This window comes from Nicotiana tabacum, chromosome 7 (genome assembly GCF_000715075.1).
Source record: "Nicotiana tabacum cultivar K326 chromosome 7, ASM71507v2, whole genome shotgun sequence".
Classification (NCBI taxonomy): Eukaryota; Viridiplantae; Streptophyta; class Magnoliopsida; order Solanales; family Solanaceae; genus Nicotiana; species Nicotiana tabacum.
The window spans coordinates 173,347,261-173,366,982 of record NC_134086.1 but is presented as its reverse complement, the minus strand read 5'-3'; positions in this window follow the sequence as shown (position 1 = coordinate 173,366,982).

The following is a 19,722-nucleotide window of genomic DNA, read 5'->3' as shown; positions in this document are numbered from 1 at the left end:
CAGTTAAGGCGACTATAAATAACAGACAAAATTGGACCAAATAAAAGGTCCTTTGAAAATAAATAGAGTCAGTGTGACTTAACAACAACCAAAATCAACATAGTAAATAAACAGATACGTAAATAATGAAAACAAACACGAAGGAAAGAAAGAAAATACCTCATAACAACAGAATTATACGGACCCAGTCTTCGAAACTCTGATTCGAACACTTTGAAATCGAACAGACCTTAGTCGAAGTATTCTCAACTGAAAATACTTCGATTAAGGTCGATTAGACCTCAACCTTCTAATTAATTTGGGCAGATTCCAAGATTTGGGATTTTAGGGTTCTTGAGGGTCTGATTTAGGGCTCAACCACTTCTGGTCAGATTCGAACCAAACCAAGTTTGGTTTGGTTACGAGTGAGGTTAGGAGAGTGACTAGTGTGGGTTTGGGGTACATTGGGGTAGGTTTAGGTTATGCTCGAATCTTCGATTGAAGATTCGAGATGTTGTAGGGTGATTCGAGGTGAACAAACAACAGATCCGTAACAAGGGTAGTTAGGGGGTGCCTTGGTGTGAGTTTGGGGTTGATTGGTGTATGTTCCCGTTTGGCTCGAATCTTCAAATGAAAATTCGAGAAGATGGGGGAAGATTCGAACCACACGAATAACATATTTGGAACCGGGGTGGTCAGACGGTCCTAGGGTGTTAAGGTGGTGGTCACCGGCGTTGTTGCCGTCGGGTTTCAGGCGAGGGGGATCTAGGGCGGCTAAGGTTTGGGGGGGCATCGTCTCAGAGACGATGATGAACAGGAGGACGAGAGGGGGGTGTTTGGTTAGGGGGCTGGGTTAGGAATTCAATTTATATAGGGGAGAGGTGGTCTGATCTGGGCCGTTAGATCAGGCAAGATCGATGGCCAGGATCTCTCCACTTAAAGGAACGGTGCCATTTTGGTTTAGTGGGGATTGGGTCGGTCTCAGATGTGGATGGGTCGGGTCAGGAGGGAAAGCCTGGGAGCCATTGGATTAATAACGATGAACGGCTCCGATCAAATTCAACCATACGACGTCGTATGGTTTGCCTTTGAAATTAACTGACCGGGCATCATCAAACGGCGTAGTATTTGCCCTATACTACGTCATTTGATGGTCTTTGGGTTGACTGACCTGGGCCGGGTAAATGCTTTGTTTTGGGCCTGATTTTTTTATCAATTAAAATGGCCTAGTCCTATTTGCCTTATATTTTCAACTCTTTTCATTTTCTACTTTTATTCACAATTCTTAATTAAATTGTAAAATCAATTAACACTTTGACAATAAATATCATACAAATTAAACAAGTAGTTAAAAATCACAATCACACAAAGGCATAATTAAATGACAAAAATTATAACAATTACATATTTTCTTGTGATTTTCCTTCTTTTAAAATCAAACTATGGTTTATAATTTCCTAAATATATTATTTTTATTATTATCTTTTTATATAAACAAATGATTAATTAATTCTAAAAATGCAATATTAATTCCGGAACGCATATGCATCTACATTACCATTTTTTTGTATTTTTCCTTAATTAGAATAAAAATGAACATGCACAGACGAAATGCCACGAAAATTCAAAAATTGCATACAACAAAAAAAATTATTTGTGATTTCTTTTGGAGTAGTTCTTGTGAGGCAAAAATCACGTGCTCACAGCTGCCCCTCTTTTTCCGAAAATACGAAGAGTTTTCGTACAAAGATAAAGTGAGCGTATACGAGCGATTTTTGCCTGTTTGACTATTCCGTGTGAAGCATTTTTAAAAGATTTGACCGAACCTTGCTTCAAAGGTTTCCTACATATCCCTGGCTAAAAGGGAATCAGGTCAATGTAGTTCGGGAAGTTTTGGTAGCTGGGACTACCATGGGATTGTTGTTACTGTTGTTGCTTGCTGTTGTTACTGCCTCTCGATCTCCTTATTACACCGTGCCAAAAGAAAATAAGAAGCTAGACTAAGCTAGGAATTACAAAATTTTATCTGTCTTCCCTTGCTCTGGTTGCCTCGCTCTTGTCGGCTTGCGTTTCCTCTGGTGCCTTTCTTTCGAAAACTGCTGGGGACAACACTGGCCTTTTGCCTTTTGAGCATAAGCTTTATTCCGTTCTGTCTGCTGGGGATAACTGCTTCTTATACTAAAGCTTGTTATGCTGGAGATCTTCGTTGTACTCCCCCCGATTACTGATTTCTGCTTGATCTGGAAATGTATTCCTCTGTTCTGCAGGCGGGCTCCTGACTTCAACCTACAATGTCAAAAATAAATCGCCATTCTGCTCTTCAGGGGGGCTCCTGACCTCTTTTGAATTATATTCCCTTCTTCTCCAGGTGTACGTCTGATTGCTCATACTTCAACTGTTCTTCCTTGTTCTCCAGGTGGACGCCTGCTTGCTGACACTTCCATTGCTCTTCCTTGTTCTCCAGGTGGACGCCTGCTTGCTGATATTTCAACTGTTCTTCCTTGTTCTCCAGGTGGATGCCTGACTGCTGATATTTCAACTGCTCTTCCTTGTTCTCCAGGTGGACGCCTGCTTGCTGATACTTCATTGCTCTTCCTTGTTCTCCAGGTGGACGCCTGCTTGCTACTTCAACTGTTCTTCCTTGTTCTCCAGGTGTGGACGCCTGCTTGCTGCTTCAATTGTTCTTCCTTGTTCTCCAGGTGGACGCCTGCTTGCTAGTTCAACTGTTCTTCCTTGTTCTCCAGGTGGATGCCTGACTGCTGATACTTCAACTGTTCTTCCTTGTTCTCCAGGTGGACGCCTGCTTGTTGATATTTCAATTGCTCTTCCTTGTTCTCCAGGTGGACGCCTGTTTGCTGATATTTCAACTGTTCTTCCTTGTTCTCCAGGTGGACGCCTGCTTGCTGATATTTTAACTGTTCTTCCTTGTTCTCCAGGTGGACGCCTGTTTGCTGATACTTCATTGCTCTTCCTTGTTCTCCAGGTGGACGCCTGCTTGCTACTTCAACTGTTCTTCCTTGTTCTCCAGGTGGACGCCTGCTTGCTGATATTTTAACTGTTCTTCCTTGTTCTCCAGGTGGACGCCTGCTTGTTGATATTTCAACCGTTCTTCCTTGTTTTTCAGGTGGACGCCTGTTTGCTGATACTTCAACTGTTTTTCCTTGTTCTTCAGGTGGTCGCCTGCTTGCTGATATTTCAACTGTTCTTCCTTGTTCTCCAGGTGGACGCCTGCTTGCTGATATTTCAATTGTTCTTCCTTGTTCTCCAGGTGGACGCCTGTTTGCTGATACTTCCATCACCGGGTGTTTCCTGAAACAAATATTGTTTTTGCCCCTGTTTCAAATCAAGGAAAATCTTGTTAGTTTAAGGCATGGTGGTTAGTTGTGGCATTCTCGCTGGGGGTGGGGTTTCTCTTTGTCCTGTTTTACTGCCTTGAAGCGGTTGAAAAGACTGTTTTGTTCTCATGATTGATCCTTAACCGTAGGATCCCCAACTATTGTTTTCACTTCAAACCCTTTCAATCGTAATCATATGTCTCTCATGACATTACTGAACCACTTTTCTGATTCAACTTTTCTCACACCCATATCTTATTTTCATCCTATTACCTCCCGCCTACCATGGCCGTATTTTGCATTGTGCAATTTTGAATCTTGGTAGTATACCTTGACATTCCTTTTTATTTGCTTGGAACGAAACTTACCTCAAAAGCTTTAGAAGAGTAAGATTATTAGTGACGAAACATGACGATTTTGACAATTAAGAATGAAAAGAAAAATCCAAATTTGGATGACTGTTGGAGATAGGAATAAGGAACTTACTGATTGGAGTCACTGGCACCAATGATCAGGGTATGCATTTTGGATTAATCAGCCCAGTCTATTTAACCAATCTCCCTTTCAATTGTTTCACTTTGCTTTCCAAAATTTCCACAACCCAATTTTACTTTTTGCCAACTTACGGACCTTGTTCGACTTGCAGTGCCTTAAAGAGTTTTCACCGAAAAACCTCCCTCATTTGTTTATTTCTTAATTCTTTTTCGCCTTATGGTGCCTGCGAAGGTTTTCACCAATAAGACTCTCTTATTTTACTTTCTCTCAGCTTCCGTCATCTCATGGTGCCCGTGAGGTTTTCACCTATAAGACTCTCTCATTTTCATCGCTTTTTCTTGTTTGGACCAGAGTGTTATGAATCACCTCCATTTGCTCGACTCGGAATTTTTCTAAGATTGATCGAAAGGTCTTTTGGTATGTGGTTGGAATGAAAGGGTATCAAAAGTCAAAACAATTTTGATATGGGTTTAAAATTACAACTCTTGGAATCATTTTTCTTATTGCCAGCACAATTCTTGCCCCAGTTTCTTGCTTGGGGGTCTTTTTATGTTTTATTATATGCACATTATGCATATTATGCACCCTATGACTGAGCTGTGAGGCGCCTACGTATCCTCTTTGAGGAATCAGGTCAAACGTAGTTCACTTCTATAATTTTTTTTATTGATTCCAAAAGAGGGTAGGAAAGAAACAAATATGGCTCAAAAGGGGGAACAAAGGGTACAGTGTTTGGATAGCAGAATAAATTGCCTTCGTCATTCCAATCTTCGAAATAATGCCAAATACAAACATTCAATAACTATACCAAAGAAAAATCATGCATAATATCTCTTTACTGCATCAGAATTGATAGCCATGTCTATGCATTTTCCTTCAATATCTGTTAAACATAATGCACCATTGGACAATACTCTGGTCACAATGAACGGTCCTTGCCAGTTCGGGGTAAACTTGCCCTTTGCTTCAACCTGATGTGGAAGAATACGTTTCAACACCTGTTGACCCACTTCGAACTTTCAGGGACGCACCTTTTTGTTGTATGCTCTTGCTATTCTTCTTTGATACAATTGGCGATGACATACTGCTGCCAATCATTTTTCATCAATCAAGTTTAACTGTTCCAAACGGGTTTTGACCCATTCATCATCATCAATCTTAGCTTCGGCGACAATCCGAAGGGAAGGAATCTCAACTTCTGCAGGAATTACCGCCTCAGTGCCATATACCAACAAATAGGGAGTTGCTCCTACCGAAGTGCGAACAGTAGTGCGATATCCCAACAACGCAAATGATAATTTTTCGTGCCATTGTCTTGAACCTTCTACCATTTTCCGAAGTATCTTCTTTATGTTTTTGTTGGCTGCTTCGACTGCTCCATTCGCCTTGGGCCGATATGGGGTAGAATTGCGATGTATAATCTTAAACTGTTAACATACCTCTCTCATTAAGTTACTATTAATATTAGCACCGTTATCTGTGATGATCACCTTTGGGATTCCGAATCGACATATGATATTTGAGTGAACAAAATCGACCACAGCTTTCTTGGTCACTGATTTGAATGTTTTGGCCTCAACCCATTTGGTGAAATAATCAATGGCTACTAGAATGAACCTATGCCCATTGGATGCTGCCGGCTCAATTGGTCCGATAATATCCATGCCCCAAGCGACGAAGGGCCATGGTGCCGACATTGTGTGCAACTCGGATGGTGGAAAATGAATCAAATCTCCGTGTATCTGGCATTGATGACATTTGCGCACAAAACTGATACAATCTCGCTCCATGGTAAGCCAATAGTAACCAGCTCGGAGAATTTTCTTTGCCAACACATATCCGCTCATGTGGGGTCCGCAAACTCCCGAATGTACTTCAGACATGACAGCCGTAGCTTGTCTAGCATCTATGCATCTTAATAATCCAAGGTCTGGTGTTCTTTTATACAAAACTCTTCCACTTAAGAAGAATCCATTTGCCAACCGCCTAATGGTTCTCTTTTGATCCCCTATGGCTTGTGCTGGATATATCCTCATTTTGATATACTCCTTGATGTCGTGGAACCATGGTTCACCATCTAATTCTTCTTCAACCATGTTGCAGTAAGCGTGCTGATCGTGGACTTGAATATGCAATGGATCCACAAAAGCTTTGTCCGGATGGTGCAACATTAATGCCAGGGTAGCCAATGCATCGGAGACTTCGTTATGGATCTTTGGAATATGCCTGAACTCCACTGATCGAAACCGTTGACAAAGATCATGTAAACATTGTCGGTATGGTATGAGCTTCAAGTATCGTGTTTCCCATTCTCCTTGAATTTGATGTACTAGAAGATCCGAATCTCCCAAGACCAAGATTTCCTGGATATCCATGTCTGCAGCTAGCCTTAACCCCAAAATACAAGCTTCATACTCAGCCATATTATTGGTGCAATAAAACCGAAGTTGAGCCGTAACAGGATAGTGATACCCGGTTTCAGAAATAATCACAGCTCCTATCCCGACTCCTTTCATGTTAGCAGCCCCATCAAAGAAAAGTTTCCATCCAGGTTTTTCAATTTGCTCCATCTCACCGATATGCATTACTTCTTCATCAGGAAAGTAAGTTCTCAATGGCTCGTACTCTTCGTCAACCGGGTTTTCGGCTAAATGATCGGCCAATACTTGGGCTTTTATTGCAGTCCAAGTCACATAGATGATGTCAAATTCTGTGAGCAATATCTGCCACTTTGCCAGTCCCCCTGTTGGCATAGGCTTTTGAAAAATATATTTCAACGGGTCCAGACGCGAAATGAGGTAAGTAGTGTAGGATGACAAATATTGTTTCAATTTCTAAGCTACCCAAGTTAGGGTGCAACATGTCCTTTCCAGATGAGTGTACTTAACCTCATAAGCTGTGAACTTCTTGCTAAGGTAATAGATGGCCTGTTCTTTTCTGTCGGTGATGTCATGTTGCCCCAGTACACAACCAAATGAATTTTCCAAGACTGTTAAGTAAAGAATCAAAGGTCTTCCTGGCTCTGGCGAAACCAGCATAGGTGGGTTTGACAAGTATCCTTTTATCTTATCAAACGCTTCTTGACACTCATCAGTCCATTTGACCGCAGCATCCTTCTTCAACAATTTAAAAATACGCTCACAAGTTGTCGTGAGCTGAGCAATAAACCTGCTGATGTAATTCGACCTCCCTAACAAACTCATTACTTTAGTCTTGTTCCTTGGAGGTGGCAATTCTTGGATGGCTTTGATCTTTGATGGGTCCAACTCGATGCCTCGCCGACTGACTATAAATCCCAATAGCTTTCCAGATGGAACACCAAATGCGCACTTGGCAGGGTTAAGCTTGAGGTTGTACCTGCGAAGTCTCAGGAAGAATTTCCTCAAATCCCCAACGTGGTTGGCCTGATGCTTTGATTTTATGATCACATCGTCCACGTATACCTCAATCTCCTTATGTATCATATCATGAAACACCATGGTCATTGCTCTCATGTAAGTTGCCCCGGCGTTCTTCAAACCAAATGGCATTATCCGGTAGCAATAAGTTCCCCATGGTGTGATGAATGCCGTCTTTTCTGCATCTTCTTCATCCATTAGAATTTGATGATACCCGGCATAACAATCCACAAAAGATCCTATCTTATTCTTGGCACAATTATCGATCAAAATATGGATATTGGGTAATGGGAAGTTATCCTTTGGACTTGCTTTGTTGAGATTGCGGTAATCGACGTATACTCTAATCTTGCTGTCTTTCTTTGGCACAGGAACGACATTAGCCAACCAAACAGGATATCGAGTGACTCGAATGACCTTTGCATCCAACTGTTTGGTGATTTCTTCTTTATTTTCACACTCATATCAGTCTTGAACTTCCTCAGCTTTTGCTTGACAGGAGGCACCATTGGATCAGTGGGCAATTTGTGAACCACTAAATCAGTGCTCAAGCCTGGCATGTCGTCATATGACCATGCAAAAACATCTTTGAATTCGATGAGTGTTTTAATTAACTCTTCCCGGATCTTTGGTTCGAGGTGGACACTTATTTTAGTTTCTCGGATATTATTTGTATCTCCTAGATTGATGTCTTCGGTATCACTCAGGTTAGGTTTGGTTTTTTCTTCAAAATGAATTAACTCTTTACTAATCTCTTCGAAAGCCTCATCCTCATCATATTCTGATTCATAATCACAATATACTTCTTGAATTATTATTTCAGAATCAAATTGATTTTTAAGACTGGGCTGAGGATTCCTTATGCATGCCATATCACTAGAGCCAGCGTAAAAAGAACTGTACAGAAAAAGAAGAAAAAGAAAAGAAAACTATCAGGAATGATAATGAAAAGGAAACTGTATTTCATTGGATGATAAAAGATAACAAGGTTTGCACACTTCAAACAAACTGTAAGATAAAAATTTGGATTACAACCCTGAAGTAACCTAAACATACTGAAGGAAAATCAAAATAAACTACCAAGACTCCTTTCGAATGGGGAGAGGAGTGGCTTTCCAGTTATTAAGCTTTGTCTCTGGCCCAACGAATTGAACTTCTGTGTCGCTAGAACCTTCACCGCTTTCCACCATGTTCACATCGTCAAACAGCTTTTCAAATCTTTCAATTAATTCCTCCTCAGGATTAATCATGGATTTAGGAATTGTTGTTATCGGGTTATTTCTGGTACCGGACTTGACAAAAGATTTTGACAGATGTGGGACTGGCTTTGGAAGGACCCATACCTTCTGTTTTGGCTTTCTGGCCTTTCTTACATCTGTGAGAGTGGGTATAAATCCCAAACCAAATGTTCCCCAGTTCTCGGGAAGAGATACTGGTTGTATAATGCCTTGAAAAGATGAGCCCAAACCTTTGTCGGGTACAAAACCATTCTTCAACATTTCATAGGCTACCATGACTGATGCAGCGGTTATCTTTGGATTCAGAATGTATTTCCCCTCCGAAATTTTCTCTACCAACATTGTGTCGGAAACCTGGTAAACCCATGGTCCCTGGTCATTTTCTATTCCCTCGACCGGTACGATGGCACTGCTGTGAGCATTTAAACTGTCTTCCCCATGCACAACTATTTCTTGTTTATCTCATTCAAACTTGACCACCTGGTGTAGTGTTGATGGGACTACTTTAGCAGCATGGATCCATAGTCGACCCAACAGTAAATTATAAGAAACAACTATATCCAACACCTGAAACTCCATTGTGAATTCAACTGGCCCTATTGTCAGCTCCAGCACTATGTCGCCAAATGAATCTCTGCTTCCACCGTCAAATCCCCGTACGCAAATACTATTCTTGTGGATTCTCTCCTCTTTTATTTTCAACTTGCTTAGAGTGGAGAGAGGGCAGATGTTTGCGCTTGACCCGTTGTCAACCAACACCCGGGTCACTACGGAGTTTTCACATTTCAAGGTGAGGTAAAGAGCTCTGTTGTGCTCAGTACCTTCCACAGGCAATTCGTCATCAGAAAATGTGATTCTGTTTGACTCAAAGATTTTGTTGGCTATTTTTTCCAAGTGATTCACGGAGATCTTATCAGGAACGTGTGCCTCATTCAAGATCTTCATTAAAGCTTGACGGTGCTCGTCCGAATGGATCAACAATGACAATAATGAAATTTGAGCGGGCGTCTTTTTCAATTGTTCCACGATAGAATAGTCATGCAACTTCATCTTTCTCAAGAATTCTTCCGCTTCTTCTTCAGTCACGGCTTTCTTTATTGGTGTTGGATTATTTTTAGTTTTTCTTAACTCTTCGGGAGTAAAACATCTTCCCGAACGAGTCAAGCCTTGCACCTCACAGACTTCTTCCTTGACTTCTTTTCCTTTGTACATTACCGTCACCCGTTCGTAGTTCCATGGAATAGCCTTGTTGTTGATAACTGGTAACTGGGTTATTGGCTTGATAATAACCCGATCTACACGGGCTCCTTCCACGACTATGATGGGTTTGCTGGCCACCCCTGGTACAATAACCTTTGATCCTACCTGCTTCGTGGCAACTTTGCTTGAAGATCCCTTCTCAACTACCACAGATGGCTCATCACCATTTTTGTTCTGCTTAGGTACCGACTTCTCCTCTGCTAACTGTTCATCTGGCTTGGCTTCATGAGACCGAATCATCATGACGGTTTGTGATGGCTTCTTTGTTTCCCCATCAGCCCGTACTATTTCTATCATATTGGCCTCCTGATGGGCTGGCATTGGATTTCTGTTGATATTGGGAGTTTCGGGGGTTTGAACTTCAATTTTATTAGTATCAATCAGCTCTTGTATTGCATTTTTTAAATGCCAGCACTTTTCTGTATCATGGTCTGGTGTACCAGAACAATACTCACAGCTAACGGTGTAATCCAGATTCTTTGGAGGAGGATTTGGCAGCTTGGATTGTATTGGCCTTAGCATATCTAGCTGTCTTAGCCTGTGGAACAGACTAGTGTAGGATTCTCCCAATGGAGTAAAGGTTTTCTTTTTCTTCAACCTTTCACCCCTGAGTGCTTGATTAGGCCTGAAACCTGGTCCGAAATAGGTTCGCGGATAAGGGTAGGTACTTGGTATGACAGGAGCACACCAATGAGCGTGGGCAGGTGGCTGATTGTATGATTGCGCATGGTTGACGGAAAAATGGGGTTCCGACGGGTGATAGTAGTGTTGGGGTGAATTGTGGTGATAAGTTGGTTGGTGGGATCGATGTTGATTGTAGTAATGAGGTGAACCTCTGGATCCCGACCAAGTTCCTGAATCGACCATTGCCGCTTCCTCTCTTTTCTTCTTTCCAATTCCTCCTACTCCGCCTTGAATAGCTTGAGTAGTTGCTTTAATAGCCGAATAGCTCATGATTTTATTCGACTTGAGGCCTTCTTCCACCATACCTCCCATCTTCACCACTTCGTTGAATGATTTTCCTATCGCTGAAACCAAATGGGCATAGTAAGTAGGTTCCAAGGCTTGTAGGAAGTAATCTACCATCTCACTTTCCTTCATTGGGGGATCCACCCTTGCTGTCTGTTCCCTCCACCGGAAACCATACTCTCTAAAGCTTTCATTGTGCTTTTTCTCAAATTTTGTCAAGGATAGTCGATCTGGGATGATTTCCAGATTGTATTGGAAGTGACAAGAAAATGCTTGTGCCAGGTCATCCCAGGTGTACCATCTCCCATGGTCTTGGCGGGTATACCACTCCAAAGCCGATCCGCTCAAACTTTGACTGAAGTAAGCCATTAATAATTCGTCTCTTCCCCCAGCTCCCCGCATCTTGCTGCAAAAACCCCTCAAGTGGGCTACTGGATCGTCGTGCCCGTTGTATAGGTCGAACTTGGGCATCTTGAAACCAGCTGGTAATTACATTTGGGAACAAACATAAGTCCTTGTAGGCCACACTGACCTGCCCTCCTAACCCTCGCATGTCTCGGAACGATTGTTCTAAGCTTTTGACCTTCCTGAACATCTCTTCTTGTTCGGTATTTTTGACTGGCTTGTCAATTTCTGTTGGGAGGTCAAAACGGGGAGTAAATGAATGAATTTCGGAAGCTTTGAAAGTGGGCTCTGGGGGGTAGTATTGGTTGTCATGGGCCTGGAACATAGGCTCACTAGGAGATTTGTGGAATGTAGCCGGGGGAGGTGCTACGAAGACAGGAGTTACTGGTGGAGGAGTGTATGGAACTGGTTTAGGAGGTGGAGACTGTGGTGTATGAGAGGTGGTGCCCCAGTAGTGCTGGTAGATGGGGAAACTCGGGGATAGTTCAGTGGCATGATTATCCTGAGTTTGGGCTAGTGGTGGGGTGGAGGCAGGGTTAGCTGGGTAAGATGGGGGTGATTGCCCTGTAGACCAAGCCCGATACATCTCGGCCATTTGTTGCTTAAGTTTAAGCATCTCTTCTTTCATTTTACCGACGTCCATCTCCTCTATCTCAATACCTGTGTCGACATCCGGGATAGTCATGCTTTCGGGTATCGGTCCTTTTGATCTGGTATGATAATGATAATGTGCCAGTATACTCTTAGAAAAACTAACTGCTTGAATTCTGGAAATGAGCAAACTTGTTAGTTTTGAGAGTTTAACACATATATAATTACACGTCGAGATGCAATGTTCCTAGACAAATAACCATTTTCTATCATGTATTTGCTCGGTTGCTTGTGTCATCCCAGCTTTTCTTGATATTTCTTTTTATTGTCACTCACTCTTTATTTTATTCCTTCTTTTGATTGTGGTCGAATCTTATAGAGATTGCCTACGTATCATGTCCCCGCATGAATCAGACCTTGCGTAGTTCGGACGTAAAGCAATTGTCAACACTTTTATTTATTCTTGAAATAATACAAAGATGGAACGGACATTACATTTGGAAAAACATTATAAGAAAATGGTTTAAAAACTCGACACAAACCCAAATCAAACAAAAGACATAACTCTTAACAGCTGTGAACATGCTCCACTCCCCACTTTTATTTTCAATCATTGGATCATCCGCTCACGGTGGGGCTTGACCCGGCTGACCTCCTAGCGTACGATACATTCTTTCTAACTCCATTGCCAGATGACGGGCAAAAATAGGTGCATGCTCTATAAACCTTTCATAATCCACCCCTTGGCAATTCACATAACTTTGAGAGGTGTAAACCGCCAAATCATGGATTTGTGCCCTGAAATCTTGGAGACGTTGGTCTTGGTTTTGCAGTTGTTGTTGGTGAGTGGTGGCTATATCTCTTATACGGTCTTCGTGATCTAAAGCTGACTCTAATTGAGCTCGAAGTCTGGCCTGATCGAGTCTTGTCTGTGCTTTTTCTCTGTTGATGTCTGCGTGCTGATGTTCTCTATTGTACCTTCTCGCTTCTTCCAATTATGCATGGAGTCGAGCTTCTGAATGTATCCAACGGTCTTTCTCTTTCTTGAATTGTGACCTGTCTTCTTCGGCTTGCATTACTTGGCGTTCCTTATTATATTTGGCCTCCTCGTTTAATTGTATGATTCTTTCTTTAGCTTTGCCTAACGCTTTTCGGTTTTTGCCAAAATGGAGTCATGATCTTGCATTTTTTTAAAAGATTGGCGATGATTTTTTGATCTTTCCAACTTCTCATTGGTGTTTCAGAAGCTTTCTTCATTTTTTGAAATTGAGCGTGAAGATTTTTATTTTCACAAGCCAGACTCTTCTTTTCACCTTCTGCTTCTTGTGCTTGTAAGTCTTTCTCCAAATTGAGGTTCCTCAGACTTTCCTTTAAGGCATGAATAGTTGCTTTGTATACCTTTTCCTTTTCTCCCCAAACCAATCGTTCTTGGATTTTATCGTTAAAGGTTTGAACGTAGGGCCTTTTTATAGGCCTTCTCAGATCGGGTTCTGGTGCATCATCCACGCGGGATCGTTTCTCAAACCACCTTGCATATCCTGGATTTATCTCTCCCTTTGTAGTATCTGGAACTTGAGTATCATCTTTCAAGTATCGACATCCATTCCACATCTGCTGAATTAAAGCCTCGAGAAGAGTGGCTTCGGGGTGTAACTCGATCACTTGCATACTCAAATCCTCATCATCAGGCACCACTTGGTATCTCCCTAGTTGTCTTAGAACTCTCTGTGGCGCATATGGCTGGACGCTTCTCAATCCCAATAGCAGCAAATAACTATTCAAGGTTGACATGTGTATCATTTCTCTTACCGGGAGCCATCCCAAAGTCCACTCAATTTGACTTGCCGTTAAAGATCTTAGATGAGATACCCAGGCTTCCACCCCTTCTGGAGATTTATAATCTTTTATTCTTTCTTCATAACTCTCGATGAAATTGTCATTGCTTGGACCATACTGCATGAACTTGGGGTGATGTTGGAGATGTTCAATCATCCACATTTGCAACAAAATTTTACACCCTTCGAAGACCTTTGCCCCTGATTTACGTAAAGTCAACGCCCGATAAATGTCTGAGAGAATGATCGGGGCAAGGGTGTGATTTTCCTTGGTAGTGAGGACCTGTACGAATTTCGCTGTGCGAATATCAATTGTTCGTTCTTTGTTTGGGAAGACCATGATTCCCAAAAAAGCCACCATGAAAGCGAAGCGACGGTGAATCTGCCAGGTGTCTTTGTTCTGTTTGTTAGTAAGGCCCTTTTCATGAATTTCAAATCCGTCCGGCTTTCCGAACCTTGAATATAGGAAGTTGTAAGAACAACACCCTTTGACAACATTGCTTTTTCTGATTTGATTACTGATGTTCAGAAGACCAAAGAATCGATGCACTGAGGGAGCCTTTGGGAATATCAGATTTTGATTTCTTAAATCTCCGTCAAAACCAGCATATCCAGCTATCTCTTCTAATGTAGGAGTAAGCTCGAAATCAGAGAAGCGAAAGACATTGTGAACAGGGTCCCAAAAAGTTACTAACGCCGCAATCAAATCATCACGTGGTTTAACTTTCATAATATCTGTGAGAGTTCCCAAATGCTTAATGACCCATTTCTGACCATCTTCTCCTAACTCATGCCACCATATCTGAAGCCGAAATAGAAACTCATCTACATTTGCGAATGGTGGGTTTTGGGTAGTGCTCATTTTGTATCTACGATTAATTTTAACAAAATCAAGACTCCTTTTGAAAACAGACACTCATAAAAAGAAAATCATTTTTTTTATTTATTTAACAATTCTTCTTCTTCTTTTTTTTCAAAATGTAAAACTATTTTGGGAATTTTCTAAAACAACCCATTTTATTTCTCGGCTCTCACAATGATTTTTTTTCAATTAAGCTGGTCAACATACAAATCCGAGGCAAATGAATGCACAAGTAGCAAGTAGGATGCATCAGGATGGTCTTTTCATTTCGGGTTCACCTGTCCTAGACAGACCCAACCCCTGTGTTGAGTCTCCAAGGTCAAATGTACATGATGCAAATAGACGTTCCTACTAGGGATCTGGTACGAGGCTGAGTTATTCTAAGTGAAAAACCTGAGTCAGATTGTTCTAGACCTGTCTTACCCAAACGGACAGCTTGAACCGAAATAGGGGCAACGTACCGGGAGCACGAAAGTCTACCCGGCCTAGTTACTTGTCCCAACTTCGTCTTATTTGGTATGACTTCTAACAAAAAGGTGGGCCACGCGCACGTGTGCACCATAAATTCAGAAGACTCAGAAAGAAGAAGGGTTTCGTAGCAGTTTTATATACACAATTCAGATAATATTGAAGCGGTAAAAAGCAACATTTAGTACATTAAGCATAAATATGTGAAAAAAATCAGATAACAAACAAAGCCAACTATAACAGTTATTTTAAGCTCGAATTCTTGAACCCTGAACCTAGTGGTTCTGGGTTCGCAGTGCAATAATCCCCAGCGGAGTCGCCAAAGCTGTCACACCTCTTTCTTTACATAACATTCTGGAGGAGAGCGTAGTGTAAAGGGAGTTTTTTCAATTAAAGTACAATCGAAACGGGATTCTTTATTAATTTCAGAGTCGCCACCTGGGAATTTTATGTCGTCCCAAGTCACCGATTTTAATCCCAAATCGAGCAAAATATGACTCTGTTTGTCATTCTGCGAACCAAAAATCCGAGTAAGGAATTCTGTTAATCCGGGAGAAGGTGTTAGGCATTCCCGAATTCCGTGGTTCTAGCACGGTCGCTTAACCATTTTATACTTGGACTAATTATCTTGATTTACTAAATACATTGTTTCTTGTTGCATGATTTTGTTACCGCTTTTGGTTATATTGTTTATAATTATAGACCTACCTTGAAACGAATCACGCGTACGTATATTCGTATTATTGTTTTTTTTATAAATGTAAAGAATCGTGTCACGCATACGTGTACACAATAAGATTGATAGTATTTTTTTTATATTTTTTATTATAAAAAAAATGAATTTATGGCCGAAATTGCGCGTGCTTAAAATAAAATTACGAACATTCGTCACTCTTGTATGATTAAATAGTGAACTGCACATCTTGGGTTATATTAATTTAATAATCTCCGAAAAAACAAAACCCCTTTTATTAAGAAAGTTTGCTCGAAGTTGCGCGAACGCATACTCTGAATTGTTTTTAGAAATGTAATCATGTCACGCGAACGTGTCCCCAATTACACAAAATATTTTTTAATGGCAATATAAATTTTCTACAAATGTTTATTATGTCCATCTATTTTAAATATGAAATCCATGGGATGAAAGATAAATGAATAACGTGCAGCTAAAATTACCATTTTTTATCGTGAATACGGTATTCGTATTTTGTTTACGTATTTTTAGTACTTGATAATTATATGCACAAGTTATTTATTATTTTCCTAAGCTTAAGGCTAAGTGTATATGTTTGAAAACCTACCAAAAGCGAATTACGTGTAAAATTAGGAAAAATTTAATTGATAAGCGAACTAATAGTTTTCGAGGAATGTCCATTATTCTATTCGGAGCGAACTCTACTGTGTATATCTTTGACTTAAAATGTTGCAATTAGTATTTATAAATACGACCTTCTTCTACACAACTTGTTTTTAGTCCAAAGGTCTAATTATTTGGTTAATTTGCTTACGATGATTGAGTTTGGGATAGATAAAATCAAACCAATTTTTACCTCGGCTTATGCAAGCTATTTGCAAATACTAAATCCGTACTTTGTAAAATTATTGACGTTATTTTTTATAAACTATTTTATAAGGAAATGGGTTAATCGCATTCCTAAAATAAATGGCCATTTGTTATTAAGAAAGAAAACTAATTTACAAATTTGATTAAATGAATTGACATTATATACCGCGAATACACATCTAAACCTTTAGGAATATTCCAATATCTTAAACGTAACGGATTATGTCAATTTTCCTCACTTATGGTTATTCACGTAATCATTAACATGCCATATACAAACAAGAAACCCTTACATCAACTAAATTTAACAAAAATCTGATGCTTGACGAGATAAAATGTGCAGAAATAAAAAAAATAGCTTCTATTTGAAAGAACAAAACAACAATTTCAGCTTGATTTCAAGCTTTGATCTAGATTTACTTCAAGGTTCAAATGTCTTTACGTACCTGGAAATGAAAGTCAAAGGAAGTAAGATCAATAAGCATAATACCAGCTATCACCAGCAGCAACAAAACAGCCCCGATCAAACAATATCTCGCACAGCTTTAACCCAAATTTGAAGACCAATTCTAAAACCTTTCTCCATCAGGTGAACTGAGATTGTTTCAGAAGTTTTTTTTTAAAACAAAAAACAATTCTCAATCAGTAAAAAAAAACTTCAATGGAACAGCAGAATTGTCTTCCTGTGTGTGTATATCTGTGTATGTCTTAACCCTCAATTTTCTTCTCTGTGTTCTGTATTTTTGTCCTCTCTTTTCTGTGTGTGTGTGTGTGTGTGCTCTTTTTTCTGTTTTTTTTTTCTCTTTCTGTTTTTTCCCTTCTGTGTCCTCTCTTTCTGTCCAGTCCCAACACACCCTTTTATACAACTTGTTTCCCCTCCTTTCCTACTGCCCGGACCCCCTTTTGTTATTCAAAACAGATTTTTTCCACTAAAATCTGCCACTAAAACTGCTTTTCATTTAATCAGCCACTAAGGACATCTTTTCCCTTAATTTCAGCCCCCCCATCTTCTTTTGTTCCCCAGTATTCTTTAAACAAATACATTATTGAACCCTACCATTAGTTGTCTATTATCTTTACACAAACCCACTTAGGAATGTCTCAAATCAGTCCACTAACAGGTTTAAAATATTCAGCAGTCTTTAAACAAGTATTCTTGTAGTTTATTTTCCCCAAACTAACCTTTACTAACTCCTGAAAACTCTCAATAATACTGACCCTATTACAAAAATCAGAATCCAACACAAAACAGATTTTACAATCTGTTCAAACTTAATTATCATCACTAGTTTCTGATTGAACAGCTATAACCAAATCCTAAGGTTTTAATGCAGAAAAACATTAATTTCCAATTCAGAACAATATTTACAGAATTTTAACTAATCGGGCAATTAACAATCAGAATTAAAACCAAACAGAATGTTGAATGATTCAGTCTATACAAACAGACTAATCAATGAAGCTTAATCAAATGATTGCGTATTATAACTGACATTGATCAGCAAACAATGAAAACAAGCAATTCAAATAATTTCAGGATTATTGCCAGAATCAAGGATTTAATGGAAACTAATTAATCGACACCACTTATTAATCGATTACACATTACAATTGACACTTAAACAAATTAGTAACAAAGCAACTATCAAACAGTGTTATTGACGAATTTATAGACTAACAGGGAATTAAGTAAGCGACGCAATTTAGGACTCGATTTCACAATTTATAACACATACAGTTAAGGCGACTATAAATAACAGACAAAATTGGACCAAATAAAAGGTCCTTTGAAAATAAATAGAGTCAGTGTGACTTAACAACAACCAAAATCAACATAGTAAATAAACAGATACGTAAATAATGAAAACAAACACGAAGGAAAGAAAGAAAATACCTCATAACAACAGAATTATACGGACCCAGTCTTCGAAACTCTGATTCGGACACTTTTAAATCGAACAGACCTTAGTCGAAGTATTCTCAACTGAAAATACTTCGATTAAGGTCGATTAGACCTCAACCTTCTAATTAATTTGGGCAGATTCCAAGATTTGGGATTTTAGCGTTCTTGAGGGTCTGATTTAGGGCTCAACCACTTCTGGTCAGATTCGAACCAAACCAAGTTTGGTTTGGTTACGAGTGAGGTTAGGAGAGTGACTAGTGTGGGTTTGGGGTACATTGGGGTAGGTTTAGGTTATGCTCGAATCTTCGATTGAAGATTCGAGATGTTGTAGGGTGATTCGAGGTGAACAAACAACAGATCCGTAACAAGGGTAGTTAGGGGGTGCCTTGGTGTGAGTTTGGGGTTGATTGGTGTATGTTCCCGTTTGGCTCGAATCTTCAAATGAAAATTCGAGAAGATGGGGGAAGATTCGAACCACACGAATAACATATTTGGAACGGGGGTGGTCAGACGGTCCTAGGGTGTTAAGGTGGTGGTCACCGACGTTGTTGCCGTCGGATTTCAGGCGAGGGGGAGCTAGGGCGGCTAGGGTTTGGGGGGGTTGGGCATCGTCTCAGAGACGATGATGAACAGGAGGACGAGGGGGGGTGTTTGGTTAGGGGGGCTGGGTTAGGAATTCAATTTATATAGGGGAGAGGTGGTCTGATCTGGGCCGTTAGATCAGGCAAGATCGATGGCCAGGATCTCTCCACTTAAAGGAACGGTGCCATTTTGGTTTAGTGGGGATTGGGTCGGTCTCAGATGTGGATGGGTCGGGTCAGGAGGGAAAGCCTGGGAGCCATTGGATTAATAACGATGAACGGCTCCGATCAAATTCAACCATACGACGTCGTATGGTTTGCCTTTGAAATTAACTGACCGGGCATCATCAAACGGCGTAGTATTTGCCCTATACTACGTCGTTTGATGGTCTTTGGGTTGACTGACCTGGGCCGGGTAAATGCTTTGTTTTGGGCCTGATTTTTTTGTCAATTAAAATGGCCTAGTCCTATTTGCCTTATATTTTCAACTCTTTTCATTTTCTACTTTTATTCACAATTCTTAATTGAATTGTAAAATCAATTAACACTTTGACAATAAATATCATACAAATTAAACAAGTAGTTAAAAATCACAATCACACAAAGGCATAATTAAATGACAAAAATTATAACAATTACATATTTTTTTGTGATTTTCCTTCTTTTAAAATCAAACTATGGTTTATAATTTCCTAAATATATTATTTTTATTATTATCCTTTTATATAAACCAATGATTAATTAATTCTAAAAATGTAATATTAATTCCGGAACGCATATGCATCTACATTACCATTTTTTTGTATTTTTCCTTAATTAGAATAAAAATGAACATGCAC